This window comes from Lipophrys pholis (genome assembly GCF_963383615.2).
Source record: "Lipophrys pholis genome assembly, chromosome: 6".
NCBI lineage: Eukaryota > Metazoa > Chordata > Actinopteri > Blenniiformes > Blenniidae > Lipophrys > Lipophrys pholis.
This window is the reverse complement of record NC_137629.1, coordinates 24,659,920-24,674,291: the sequence shown is the minus strand read 5'-3', so window position 1 is coordinate 24,674,291 and position 14,372 is coordinate 24,659,920. Positions and strand designations below refer to the sequence as shown.

Below are 14,372 nucleotides of genomic sequence, written 5' to 3'. Positions count from 1 at the left end.
CGAGTCTGAACATCGCTGAAATATGAAGGTTTCTTCCTCCTCACTTTGCCTAATGTGATAACAATCTGCAGCGCCTGGAGGGTGTGGGATCTTGTGGTTCATTTTAAGAAACCTTACAGATTTAATGACTAAATAATTCGTTCTGCAAGACAAAAGTGGTGTGTGTGGTTTTTTTTAAAGGCTTCCATTTATATTTTTAATCCATGTGAGCTGACAAAACATCCAAACTTCCACAAACACCAGAGGGGGGGGGGGGGGGGGGGGGTCTTGAGAGCTGTGGCCATGTAGGATCATGGATAAGACACTGGTTCTCCACTGGAACACCGTACAACATTCACTTTTCCTGCTTCGTACTTCCATACAGATGTCAACTGCTGTTTCAAAAAAAAGGCACAGCAATACTCGTGGGTAAATGACACTCATTTCTTTCATTGCAGTGTTTACGTACGAGTCAAAGATGGTAATTTCATGTGACAAATCACTCTGGCAAACACATGAGCGTGCTCTCACGGTTTTCTCTTTTTTTGGGGGGGGGGACAGAGAAGCAGTCGATAGTTGTGCACAGAGCAAACATGTAAAGCTTCTCTTTCTTGTCATCAAGTTTGCAGAACCAATATTACCAATTTAGAAAATACCAAAAACGACAATAACTTTAATATGATACCCATTTAACCAAAACAAATATTAAGTCTGGGGAGCATGATTGGAAAGTAACTGTAAATGGATTTTTCAATTAAAAAAAACGTTTTTTCCTTTTTCCCCCTCACTGCTTCAGGAGTCTCAAGGTGCTTATCCTGCGAGTCAAACACATCCATTCACATACTCAAACTGCATTGAAAGCGATTCAGTACTTTGCTTGAAGACAATACAAACCGGACAAGATGGGGGATCAAACACACACCACTGCCCTTAAATATCACAACTTTCTGCTATGATGATTTATTTTTATACGAGTTATCGGCGTGAAAAAAAATTGTCAATTCTTTTTTTTGGTCAAATATTCTAAATATAACAGCTTCGTTTTTGAATACAAAGGGAAAAAAACAGTATTAGACTAAATCTGACAAAAGTTTCTGAATAATACACTGTGCCCTGAATGCAATTATTAATATTGAAAAGAATGTTAACTACTATCATTTCTTAAGGTGATGGGACTATTGGCACATTACTGGTGGTGATGTGAATAATACGATAAAGCACAGTAAATAACACAGCAATATAATAGAGAAAAAGGAAAAGAACACAAGCATGTTTAATACATGTTAAAACTGCCTGTTTTCTAAAGATCATAACATTTGCTTCTTGTTAAAACCACCTACCTCCATCCAAATACTTTCAACAGAGGTATTTCACGTCAACGCCGATCTCACAATAGGGTGAAACTGCAGTCTCCTCGTGTGTTGCTTTTCAGCAGTGTTACAACTCGGGAGTGCCAGCGTGAATAGAAAAAGTCACCCCAGGTATGGCGTTACAAAAAATATGTCCAATGTTTTCAAAAGTTGTCGTTTCTGAATCCCGGTGGGATGTTTTCATTTAGACCTTCAGACCACATAAAAAAAAAAAGGTTCCCGGCAGGAAAGACTCCTTTTAACTACACATCGAATAGACACGGAGAGGAAGACAGAGATATTCTTATGATCGGATAGGCTGTCAGCTGACATTAGAGCACACGGCAAAATATTTACAGCTTTCTGGAAACATCTGTAGGCTCATAGACGACCGTCAGGCAGATAGGGTAAACAACATTTTTACTATAGCATCAATCAAACGCATGATGTGCAAGGCCTGTCAATCTCATGAATCAAACCAGCAGCTGCAGTTCAGATCTTTGTATGAAAAAAGGTGTGCCACGGATGGTACGAATGCAGCTCTGCCACATTGGCCTAAAAAGCAACAACAAAACAACTATCTATTGGAAAGGACAAAGTAGAGAGTTTAGCACTCAAATCAACAGCAAAAGCAAAACAACAAATGTGCAGCTAATTGAGACATTTTGCTCAAAGAACTGCTTTACTGATGGCTTGAGCAGCAAGTTCAAAAACGTGTAACAGAAGAAGAAAGGGCTGCGAGATGTGCCAGTGAACAGAAGCACGCGGAACAGAGCGGAGGAGAAAACATGCAAAGGGGGGAAACAAGAGAGCTAGAACAGAGAGACTCCAACAAAAGACAACAGAACATAGTCGGAACACAGTGAAGCCGAACACAACACACCAGAACAGGCTGTAATTGTGTTGTGCGGGACTGACCCCAGCGCATCCCAGCAGGCATTGCATGATGAATGGGCCTGGCGATGACTACATCCCACAGACACCCCCCCTCCTCCTACTCTGCCTCCGCCTCCCCTCACATGCTCTTTTCTCCCCCTCTCCTCTGTTGCCACTATTAGTCCTCCTTGTCCCTCCCTTCTCTCCCCTCCTTTTCCCAAAACCACACTCTATTCAGCTGCTGCCATCCCACAAGATTAATTTGCATTCAGTGCACTTAGTCCTCGTATTGTGCTTTGACACAATGACATATTACAGTGCACAGCACACCTATTAAACATACAGTCTAACTCGAGGGGTGATGCATTTTTTTCCAAGATGGTTATGATAGAGTACAAATGTGTAGAGCAAGAGGCATGCGGGTACAGCTTGATTGGTTTTGAACACAGACAGGCTCTGACACACAAGTCACAGTGGAATCATTACAGGAACAGTTAGATAACCTCAATTAATGATTCACTAGACCCAAACTAATAAACTGGGTCAGATTGTGTTAGCAAGAGCAGAGACCTTCAGGTTAAGGCTGTGCGAGAACAGCAGTGAGACCGAGGCAGGGGAGAGAGCAACAGAAGGAAAATTAAAGAGAGAAGCAGGAGAAAGGCGATAGAGGTGTTGGTGTTACTTCATTGTAGACCCTGAGGACAGAGACAGTAATGCATGGGAAATGGGCTTTTTCCTCCAGCTTTCATTGCTCCTGTTCTTCCACCGTGCCCATGTCCGAGGGGAGCAAGAAAGAAAAAAAAGAGACCAAATTTAATTTGCTACACTGTCTCTAGCCATCACCCAGTGTGCCTGGGGGCAAAAGAAATGGGATTCAGGAATTTAAAAAGATGACTGAAATAAAGAAATAAAACAGGGCACTCAGGAGAAAGCTTCACAGACAATAGCACAGAGGGTGGCAGGGAGAAATGAGAGCAGAGTTTGAGGGGAGTGGAGGGGCGGCCCAGAAGCTGGGAGACGGTTATGTAGGCCAGATATTAACTGTATGGTTGTCAGAACCAGCTCTGAAGCCTGGCCATCTGTGGAGGCCACAGGGTTACCCAAACAATCACAACAGCACTGCGATTGTAGCCACTACTGACGGTAGAACGTCCAAACATGGAGGTGGCTGAGGGGTTAAAAACCCATTACCTCACCCTGTTGCACTCCCAGGAGAGACGCCGTCTGAGGCTGTGGCAGTGGTGTGTGCACTCTCCTCAAAGCCCAAAGCGCACCTTTGGGCTATTACTCAACAAAAGAGGAGCTCAGTCGAGTGACGCCAGCAGAGAGATGAAGCCGGTGAGCGGAAGGCAAAGTGGAAGACATGGGCGTGGAAGATAGAGACTGTTCTGGTTTCACATTACTCCCCCTCCAGCTCTCCTCTACCTGTCACACCACAGCTCTGAGGACTCAACAGTAAAGCTCAAGCCGTCAAATGGCTGCTTTGCCCGTGTAGGTAAGAGGAAAAGCTGGTGGATAAAAGCAAAGAATAAGGAGCGTAAGTGGACCAGAGTTGCGTAATGTATAGCCACAACACTGCGGTGTGCGATATCGTGATTTCCTTATCAGATTGTTGACTTCAGTTAATCCACTACTCAGTCTTACAAGCTGAAGGAAAAATAAAGAGGGGGCCTCCCTCCCGGCCCATTGAGAGCCAATGAGCTCTGGACGAGCTGCAGCACAGAGTTGGGGGCCATTACCAAGAGAAAACAAACACAGACCTCTGGCCAGGCACACACAACCCGGCCCGGACACCTGTGTCCTATTCACCAAACATATCCGGCCACTTAACACTTCACAGAGGGGGTAGGGTGCTGTTTGTGTTTGCAGGCTTGCACACCCCACTAAAGTTCTTTTAGCTTTGCTTCTTTATTCAGTCTCCAAGCCGCTCTGTAAGGACCGGGTGCTCACTGCTGTAGCACTTTCTGCTGAGAGCAGCCGACCGTTGCGCTGCCCGTCGGTCAGAGCTGACCCCTCTTGGGGCAGCTCTCTCTGTATAAAACTGAACCTAAACCCGGCAAAACAAAGCTCATTCATCCTGCTGTCATTTGCAGTCTCCAGCCGTCCTTCCGTCTAGGTGCCCCAGCTGTGTCTGGACTGACCTCCGGGTTGCAGACACCTGTCCTGCACACGCCAACACACCTCCATCCCACCCACAATGAATGCGAGACAGAAGGCTGGGCAGACACGGCATCGCCTCGGATCAGTGGAGGGGGAGACTCCGGGCTGCCAGGAGCTAAACCTTGGGTCGGCACCATTACAATTCTTTCCACCTCGGCAATCCAAAATGGAGAAGCGGTTTGTCATCAGCTGCGCTCACTTTGTGTCGAGGCATTTGAAAATCCACCGTAACAATTTGCTAAATTGAAATGGAGATGACCCGTAACCCTGGCAATGTTCTCAGAGTTTCCACCCAAAGATTAGCGGAGATAGCAGGGCCGAGTTGTTTGGATGTATTTATGGCCGTCCGCATGCCATGATGCTTTGTTTGCAGTGAAGTCAAACGCACTCACAGATGGGCGCTGACTGGACACCAGATGACTTGCGGTGGAGTTGGTCTGCTCTGGGGCCGAGAGAGAGAGTGAGAGAGAGAAGAACAGGGGCACTGAGCACCAGATGCCCCACTAAAGTTTACTCAGTCCTGCTGCTCTGGTGGGATCCCACAATGCTCTGGCCCCGTTTGCTCCCCAGCATTGGGACAGTGAACAGGAACAGCATGTCACGGATGAGAATGGTTAATGCTGTGCCTTTTGTTCTAGCAAACAAACTACCTCCATCATCACAGGCGAACCACCGCCAGCCGAAACCACCTCCCTGACCTTGTGTAGGTGTTTGCTCCTCGCTTTCTTTACAGAATCGCTGCTTCTCAGCTTGACAGAACCAAAACGCTCGCTGTAGCTGGTAAGCACATAACAAAGGTTGCTCTTGGCATCAATTCAAAGCTGCAATCTTATTTAAACTTAAAGACTAAAAAAACGGCAAAAAAACAACCGCTTCAAAACGAGGACGCAGGAGTACACTCTATACTATTATCTGCTGGGTAATAGGTGCTTCTAAATAAAAGTGATGCAATTCAATTCAGCAACACAGCAATAACTTCTACTTGTGTGAAGGTTGGAACATTCAGTATGAGTCTGACCCTATTTGGATATTTAACGTTGGGATTACTTTAGCTCGATGAGCCATTGAATACCATTTTGAATAGTTTGTTTAAACAACTCTTCTGAACGTCAGATGGCCTTTCCATCACTCATGAACATAAAGACAGTAAATGATAGGTTGGAAAGAAACTGCTTGGAATAGCACGATGTGATACAACAACACTACAACCTGTAAAAAAATGGTGATTTAGTGTAAGGAACACTTTTTTTCCAAATTACATAAGATCGTCATGCTAAGTTAGTTTAACCCTTCATAAGTACTTCATCGAAATACTATATCCCAGAGTGGTATCAACACTTTGAAGTCAGTGTAAAACATTTCTGTGCCAACTGCTGGTGATAAAACCTTGAAAAGCATTATATTGACCAAGATCAAACTGGCATAAATCCAATGACCAATCTGTCCTCTTTCGATATGAGAGATTGGCCACATGCCATCATCTACTACTGTGCTATTACATAATGTGTCCCATCAGTAAAAAAAAAAAAACTTGGATCATAACTTGGTAAAAGCATTGGAATACATTTTCTAGACTCTCAATGCTGACACACAAGATACAATCTTTACATTAGCGATGTGAATTTTTCCAATGAAAAAACTTCAACGCCATATGTGCCAAATTGATACTTTACTCCAGTATGTTGTCCTGAGAGACACACAAGAAGAAATATCTACTGGGTTTTATTTGCAGTACGGCTGCATACAGGCAAATGTATGCAGGTGTGTGGGTGTTGTAAACAAATCATTTCTACAGTAGTTGAGTGCATGTGTGTGGTATCTGCAGGCAAACTGAGCCGAGGCCATTGGACAACTGAGTAAACATATCCCCTTCCACCTGCCCTCGCTCCATCGCGAGCTTTTAGCGCCAAACCACAGGATCCAAAGTTATATAGCTGCTGTCCAACACGTATTCAGATGGACAGAGTCATTCTGACGTGCACTAGCAGGACCTCCATTACCATAAATTCCCTGCTCTTACCTAGAATAGTACAACATTTTACACATCTCAAAGCAACTCGACGGCTACATTCAGACGTGTACCTCCAACTCGAGTCAGAAAAAGTGCTGTCCAAACAGCTAAATGGATGAAGGCGGAAGAAAAAAAAAAAAATGTAATCATATCCGATGACTGATAGCACTTATGATGAGGACGGGGTTAGAATATCCTGGAGTGAAGTGGTGCGTTCCCATTACCGCATCTCTCCATCTCGGAAAATGGCTTCATTAACAGGCCAGTGCCGAGAGCTCCCTTGCCGAGTATATGACTGAGCAGTACCCCGAGGGTCTGCTGGAATGGCTGAGGTGAAGTCCATTAACACCCGACAGCTTGTTTTTTGACCACTAAATAAAACAGGGTATTTTTCTGCGTCTGCAGTATAAATAGCCTTTAGCTCAGAGGCTGGGGAACATAAATTTCAAGGGTTGAAAACCCTCTGCAGGGAAGGAAATTAAAAACATAGATTGATATGCGCTGATCTGAAACTAGTTGAAGTCATAAAATATTATAGGAGGAGTCATGTCGCACGGTTAGGCAATTTCACAAGAGAGACGGTGCAATTGTGCTGACAACCAAATCACGTATTCAGTACAAGAGCAGGACTTAGAGTATAATATTTCTTTGTTACTAGAGTACACTAATGTTACTCTCTGGCTGAGTGCAATAACAATAAAGAAAATCATTGATCATTGGCTTTGTTTGCACCAGGAGTTCCCCACAAATCACACGGTGAATGTTTCTTAACAGCGCAAAGGTTTTCCTGCATAAATATTCTTTGTTATTGTATTTCTACGTCACTGTTAACATTACATGTCCTCTCAATCATGTACATTTCAATTCCATTTGCAACCATTGAGTGAAAAAAAAAAAAAATCATAAATCATTAATGTTATGAAAGCAGGCCGGAGTTAGCGGTTATTGGTGTCGCTGACAATGTGAGGCAAAGTGATCTCAGTGTCCCACTGATGTAATGCTGAATATCAGTGCTTCTAAATTCACCCTCGGCCAACCATTAAAAAATAAATAAATTTTCGTGTGGGAACTATTGGATTGTACTCAGAAAAGCATAACCTTAAACACAGAGGCTTACCATATTTTAGTATAGAGTGCTGCCAAGCAGGCACTAAAGATATTTTTGTTATTGGACAGAAGATGTTTCGTGCTTCGTTTCTGTTTAATATATCCATCACTTTGGGAACAATATAATATCAAGTCAACTGAAAGGTTTCTTTTTCATGTCAAGCATTGCCTCTTGTTTTAGATGCATGACTATAATGGTTAAAATGTCTTTATCTTCACAGTACACCTGTGTATGATAAGGAGATATACATACATACACACACACAGACAATCAGACTCACTTCTGCTTGCAATCTATATCTCCATAACATGTTCTTCTCTTCTGGTGTACTTCCTGCTCCCTCAGGCAACCGGCGCTGGTACCCTCCGAGCCTATGACATAGCACTTACTTTCCCAGCACTTACACTCCAATCATGTGCCAACTGATGAAACGCTACACCATACTCACCATTATTCGTCTGGATACAGGAGCCTCTGGAATGTATCAGATTCCTGCCTCAGGGGGTATGCACCTTGGAAACACGGTCCCACTTCCACCAGCAAAAAGCCTCTCCCACTTTTCCCCTCCGTCTATCTTTCCATTCAGCAAAATTCCTACAGAGGCCTGCTTGGTTAACACGACCCCGAAAAACTGACTGACGTGTGCATATAATTGATCTAGATCTCAGAGCGGCTTCCAAATCTCAATTTTTCGGACCTGTTCGCCAGCGTTGTGTCACAGTCCTAACCACTGGATAAACACCACAATGAACTTCACCCTTTGCTCAGCCACAGTTACAGCTGGGTGACACTGCCCTCCCTGCTTGATGGTCAGCACCGGAGCTCAACCACAAATTCCAGGTTAGAAAACAATTTTGTGGCCGAGAGCGACAATGGTATAACATATCTCCTCTCACCAGAGAGAAGCAGTTATGCCATGCAGCACTCAAGCCTGTAGTATTGAGTATCTCCGAGTCGTTGGCCTGCGTAATTCAGTCTGGGGAATTATGACAGTGGAAAATCATTTCCCAGGGCCGGGATAGGAGGCCATGGCTAATCGTTCAGTAATCTGATCTGCCTGCATACTGTAGCATTCAGCCGCGCGACTAGCCTAGCCAGCCAGTCACACATGTGGACACCCCGAGAGCCTGCCAACTGTCTGATGGAGGCGAGCACTATTCAAAAACAACTCTCCAGGTTTTCCCGTGGATTACAGATGCTATCGGATCATTTGCTAATACTCGCTTGTGCTGCGCTGTTTAACATGTATTTACTCTTCCCCCGCTCTCCAATACCCCTCACGACTGTGCAGCCAAAGCCAAGAGAGAGAGAGAGAGAGAGAGAAAGAGAGAGAGAGAGCAAGAGGAAAAAAAAAAAAAAGAAGCCACAGCCACATACCAGGCAGAGAAACCTTCTTCACTACCATCGACGTGACAGGCCACAACAGTACGAGCTGTATTCTGCATTACGGAGCTTACTTTGATGAGAGGACATGCTTGTTCGTTTGTTTGCCTGTCAAACAACGGGCTACTTTTGGGCGATACTTCCATTGTATATTTCAGCCTGTAGTAGATCCAGTGGTGTTGTAGTACTGCATGAATGGAAGCCATAGGTAGCAGTACTGTGGCACAAAGCAGTGCTTATACCCAGCAGAGAAGGTTGTGGGGCTCAAGTTTTGGAAAGATGCATGCTGACCCCCCCCACCCCACCCATACACTAAGTGTGGCTACAAGGGGCAGTGACATGGAAAAGTACAAGAACCGGCACGTTGTTGGGAGAAATACTTCCTTAAAATTACCTGCATTAAATATAATGGCATGTTCACTACATGCAATTAAACCAGGATCCTCCTCTACGTGGAGATAAACAGCAGCAAGGCAGATGGGTCTCTGATTGACACACAGCCTCTCTCTAACTGTTCCACATTCAAAGCTGAAAAGACAAACACTCCTGTGCTCCCGTCTCATTCTGATAAACGTCCAGGAGCCGCCTGGTGACGCGATCTGTCAGACGCCATCGTACCCACGCTATTCCATCAAACGCTGTGTGTAAGCATTGTAACCCAGTCGCGCTACTTTTCCAGGTATATCCAAGTGAAAAGACGCTGATATATGATCAAATGGCTGCGGCGGCAGTGGCAGCCTTCATCAGCTGAAAGCGCGAGATCACAGCGTGTTTGGCAGCCGGTGGGAGCAGTCAGATGGAGGGTTAGAACAACCAGACAAACAGTTGGCATGGATAAATAGAACACAACTTAAGATTCAGCTCTCCACAAATTTGACAAACAAATGGCAGTAACCACATTTCTTTTTTTTTTTTTTATGGAGTCTGCAAATGGGATAAGCCCTACTTTTTGGGTTTTGTTTTGAGTTTGTTTGGGTTTGTTGTTTTTTTTAAACAAATGCAGGGTGGGACAAGTGATAAACAACACATGGCTTAGGGAGTTGCAAAAATGTGAAGCATTGGTCAAATAAATCTCCTGATACACAAAACCAGAAGGACGGCAATCTTCGGTTACAAAAAGAAAAGTCTTCTGCAGCTGAGGCGAAATGCAGGGAAAATCCTTATGACTTTGCCAAATACATTTGGAGCATGAGTCACTCCTGCTCTGTAATCTCTCACTCACATAGGTGCACACCAACATGTTGGTAACCCTCAAGGCAACAGATTTCAGGCAGGTCTGGACTGCCACCCCCCCCTTTCTTGTTTTTATTTTTTTCTCCTCTTCCCTTTCTTAAGAGCAGAATCAAATGTTTATAGTATTTAATAGAAGGAGCTCTCGGTGGAAGCAGGCATTCACAAAGAGTAACAAAGCAGCCTCACACAGCACAGACATGGGTCATGCTGGTTGAAAGGCTGCTGCAGAGTGCCACAGCAACAAAGCCACATGTCATCAACATTTTACAAGTGCAACTTCGTAGGTAGTGGAAAGAAATTGGCTGGCTTCCTTTAGAAAAGTACAGAATAGTGTGGCAAAGTCAAGAGTACCTTGCAAACACAGGTCATATGGAGGATATTTGGAAATGCTCGTAACTGTGATCATCTGTACAAGACTCCTCCAGGTCGTCAAATAATAATAATAGTAATAATAATAATGAGCAATCATGGTTCATAGTGAACATAAATACATTTACACAATCATTTCATTTGCCCACTAAATAGTTTTGGCCTCTTCCCTGCAGAAGACACTGGGAGATAAATAGTTGTATCGTGGTGAGATTATTAGCGATAACTTGCAGCGGGCGTTCGGACGGAGACGGTCCGTGGCGTCGCGGCTGCTCCAAAGTTACAAAAACAAGTTGTTCGGTGGTCTCCGGTTGCGGAGCTGCAGGCTCCGAGTCCACACACGGAATTCCGACGTTCGATCGCCGAGCAGAACCGTCGCCGCCGCCGCCGGACACGGCGCGATCACGACCACAAACTTCCCCGCCGCCCGCTTCAGGAGCACCGTTAGCCTCCGTTGTTTCCGCCGCGGCGGGCCGCCGCGTGGACCATCCGAGAGCCGCGGCGAGGCTCCAACCACAACCGCCGGGGCTTCGCGTCCCCAGCCGGGGGGAGAGGGAGAGAGGGAGTCAGGCCGAAAGCTGGCCTGAGCGCCGTCTGCGCCAGACAAACGTACACACACTAGCCTGGCCTGGCGGAGCGAGCGAGCGAGCGAGCGAGCGGGGCTTCCCGGTCGTGGAAGCACAACATGCGAGAAAAAGGAACGAAACAAAAAACCCAGTCGCGTCGTGTCGATGTTGTTCTCACCTTGCTCGTGTGTCCCGTGGACGATGCGCGCGCTGGCCGAGGAGGAATGCTTGGAGCGGAGCGCGCCGGGCGCGTTGTGTCGTCGTCTCTCGGCCGTGATGTGGATGGAAGCGGCGCAGCGGACTCGGCTGGGAGAAATCGGGAAATGTGAGAAAGCCTCTCTCTTTTCTGCAGCTCCGTGCTCCGGCAGTAGCCCATAACTGTCGTCAGGAGGCGCCAGCGCGGCGCATTTTTGTCTGATATGCGCATGCATGCGTACTACACAACTCCTCAAAGAAATCAGTGTGCGATCATATTCCTGCAGGGGCTTATCTGCATCTGTGCACTTCAGAGCTGAGATTATAGCGGCCTTGATGTGCTGTGTGCTACTCCTCTTGTCGCAATTTAATAGTGGCGTGATAGAGGAATTATCTGGGAAGTTGTTTTTTTTTTTTTTTAAATGATCTCTCCCTTCCTCTGAAAATAAGAGCCCCGAGGTGGTTGAAATGGGTTTGATTAGTCACCACAGTGTGCAGATTACACAACATGGACCCAGGGTGTGTTTGCAGGGGAGCATCAATCTGAGCTCCCTAATAACAAATCACTTCAACATGTCCATAAAATCAGCTCCTCATGCAGCTCAGTCATGCCGACCTCCTTATTGTCAGTACAGCTTCAGTTTCTCTGGAACTGGCTTGATTCCAGGGGCCACATCCTGCATGATGTGACTGAGTGGGCTGGACCAGTAAGATGCTCCCTTATTCTCCTTTTGATGTAAAGTTGTGAACAACTCGCAAAATTCTCCATTGCTTCAATGAAAAAAAAAAAGTGTTAATATATTATGACAAAAGTTCACAAACAATTTCATATCTTTTTTAAAAAAAGAAAGAAACGTTAACAAGCTCAACATTTTGAAAGTTTTTGTTGAAAGGTCAAAACAGAGGCACTCCATTAGCATCTTTTGGCAGCCTTCAGCATGTTTTTATAAATTCACCCTCACAGTATGGCTTCTTGAATCTGCTCTCGAACATGCATTCATCTTCTATACCACTTTATTCAGTGTAGTGGTGCTGACTATAACACGCTGCCAGTCCATCACTGGACAAATCCTGACAGATACAATCACACATACAGACGGTTTAACACCAAAATGCGTGTAATGCATCCCGTACCCATGCAGAGAAAACCCACGGACATACAAGGAGAGCAAACAAACTCTACAAAGACAAACGGGACTCAACTAAGCCTGAGGAATACTTCTCAATGAGGAAGAATGCTAACCACTATCCCACTTTGCAGCCCTCCTTAAGAACAGTAATGTGCAGTAAACTTTGCTAAGGGTTCCCAAGATGCTCTGGAGGCCAAACCATAAGTCAATTCTACCAAAGTGACTGCTCCCGTTCGATCCTAATATTTATATAAAGAAAACTATTCGCTACACATTAACCCCACACATTTACCATTAAATTATAAATATATACTCAGGGGTACATGTCATATTAACACTCTAAATTGTGTATCGGTCTTTCTTTGTACCACGGGCCCCCATTAGTAAGAAATAATGTATTAGCTCTTTTATACACATAGTAAAGCTGAGAAGAGGTGAATCCACAAACCTTAATTATGTACACTGTGCAAGATAGAAATCTACCACCTTTAGGCCAAAACAAATAGCCCCCAGGATATTCAAGTGTTATTTAGAAACATGTTGCCACAATATTTGGGGGCTTTCATAAATAAAATATCTCAGAAATGGCAGGAAATTACAAATTGTTCTAATTTAGAGTCTCTGACGTGTATGCCCATAGTACAAGAGTGTGAAAGCAATCAACAGTATTTTGGGAATATAATTACTGGAACTGAACTGAGAAACACAGCTTTTTTGTGATGCAGTATTCTATCTACACATCCTCTGACCGTGTGAGTCATGAGGTTGGTGATTTTGATTACAGAGTGGTGACTAAATCCAAGACAAAGCCATCCTTCAAAACAGCTTTGGCTGTCTCATCCAGTCACATGATGGAGGAGAGAGCGTCACGCGACTCATTAAGACAAAAAAGGCAATGCCCAGAAGGTTTACTTTGGTGTCCTACTAATCACAGGGCCACAGACAGACTCTGCAACCAGCTACGGAGGAAGACAAAGCTTTTTGGAGAAATTCATGATCACGGCGGCAATTAGTGACACTACAAGACACATCTTCTGCACCCTAAAGTCGCTGAATACCAGCACAAGATGAAGAAGAGCAAAACAACGTGGTTGTTTGCCCATCAAAGATTCAAGATTAAACGTAGAGGAGACTTTCCTTCCTCATTTGCTGAGTAGTTGCTGCACTTTGAAAGATTTGCCTGCTCTCCAGGCCTGTATCTAATCCCCGCCCTGGCCTCTGACTTCACAACCTCACACTGACCTTAAATAAACATTAGGGACTTAATGCCCATCCGTAATCTTCAACATCCCTTGCCCCAGTAATTGGAGTTTCACACCACAAAAACACTCTGACCTGAATCAGAACAGGTGGATAGATAAACTGTAAGTGGACAACACAATTGGCTTATACAAGCTCACACACACACACCAGCCAATCAGTATGTGTCTCACTCATCTTCCTTCTCCCTCTCACACAGAGAGTGTGGCTTAAAGCACTTACAATCTTTTTTACTTACAGTGATTAGAAATAGTACGAACACCCCGGTCTTTCAAATACAAATTTTGCCAGAATCAAAATTCACAATTGTTAAAATAATCACACTTTATTAATCCTCAGAGATCACTGAAATATTATTTTTCCCAGCAGACACAAGGATTTGTCTTGCAACACGGCCCTGATACGAACAGCTGATAAACGAAAATGTTCGAGCACCTAAAGACTCAATTTCACCTGAGGAGAGACGGCAGTTATGAAGAGATCATATCAAAGTTCATCATGGGCCATCTTTAGAGCAGGGTCACAAAGGTCTGTGGTTTTGCTGCAAAGTTTGTCTTTGACACGTTATGACAGAAAAATTCAAAGATTCTGTCATCATTCTATTCAACATATTACACATTCAGTAACTCCAGTTATTCCTGTTTCCGCATTTACTCATCCTATTTGTAGGAGGTGGTTGTTAGCCACATTAGGGTGCTCTGGGGGGCTGGTGGGGGTCAACGGTCTGGATCAGCCTCTCGTGCTTCTTCCTCA

The 14,372-nt window shown here is 44.7% G+C and overlaps 1 protein-coding gene across 1 annotated transcript in view; it reads right to left on the bottom strand.

Annotated features, from left to right (window-relative positions):
* ndst1b (N-deacetylase/N-sulfotransferase (heparan glucosaminyl) 1b) overlaps positions 1-11,396 on the bottom strand; it is a 44,856-nt gene extending 33,460 nt beyond the window's left edge. Inside the window, exon 1 of the mRNA XM_080465590.1 lies at positions 11,213-11,396. The gene's annotated coding sequence lies outside the window, so the exon portion shown is untranslated. The remainder of the gene's footprint in view (positions 1-11,212) is intronic.
* Positions 11,397-14,372: the final 2,976 nt, after the last annotated feature.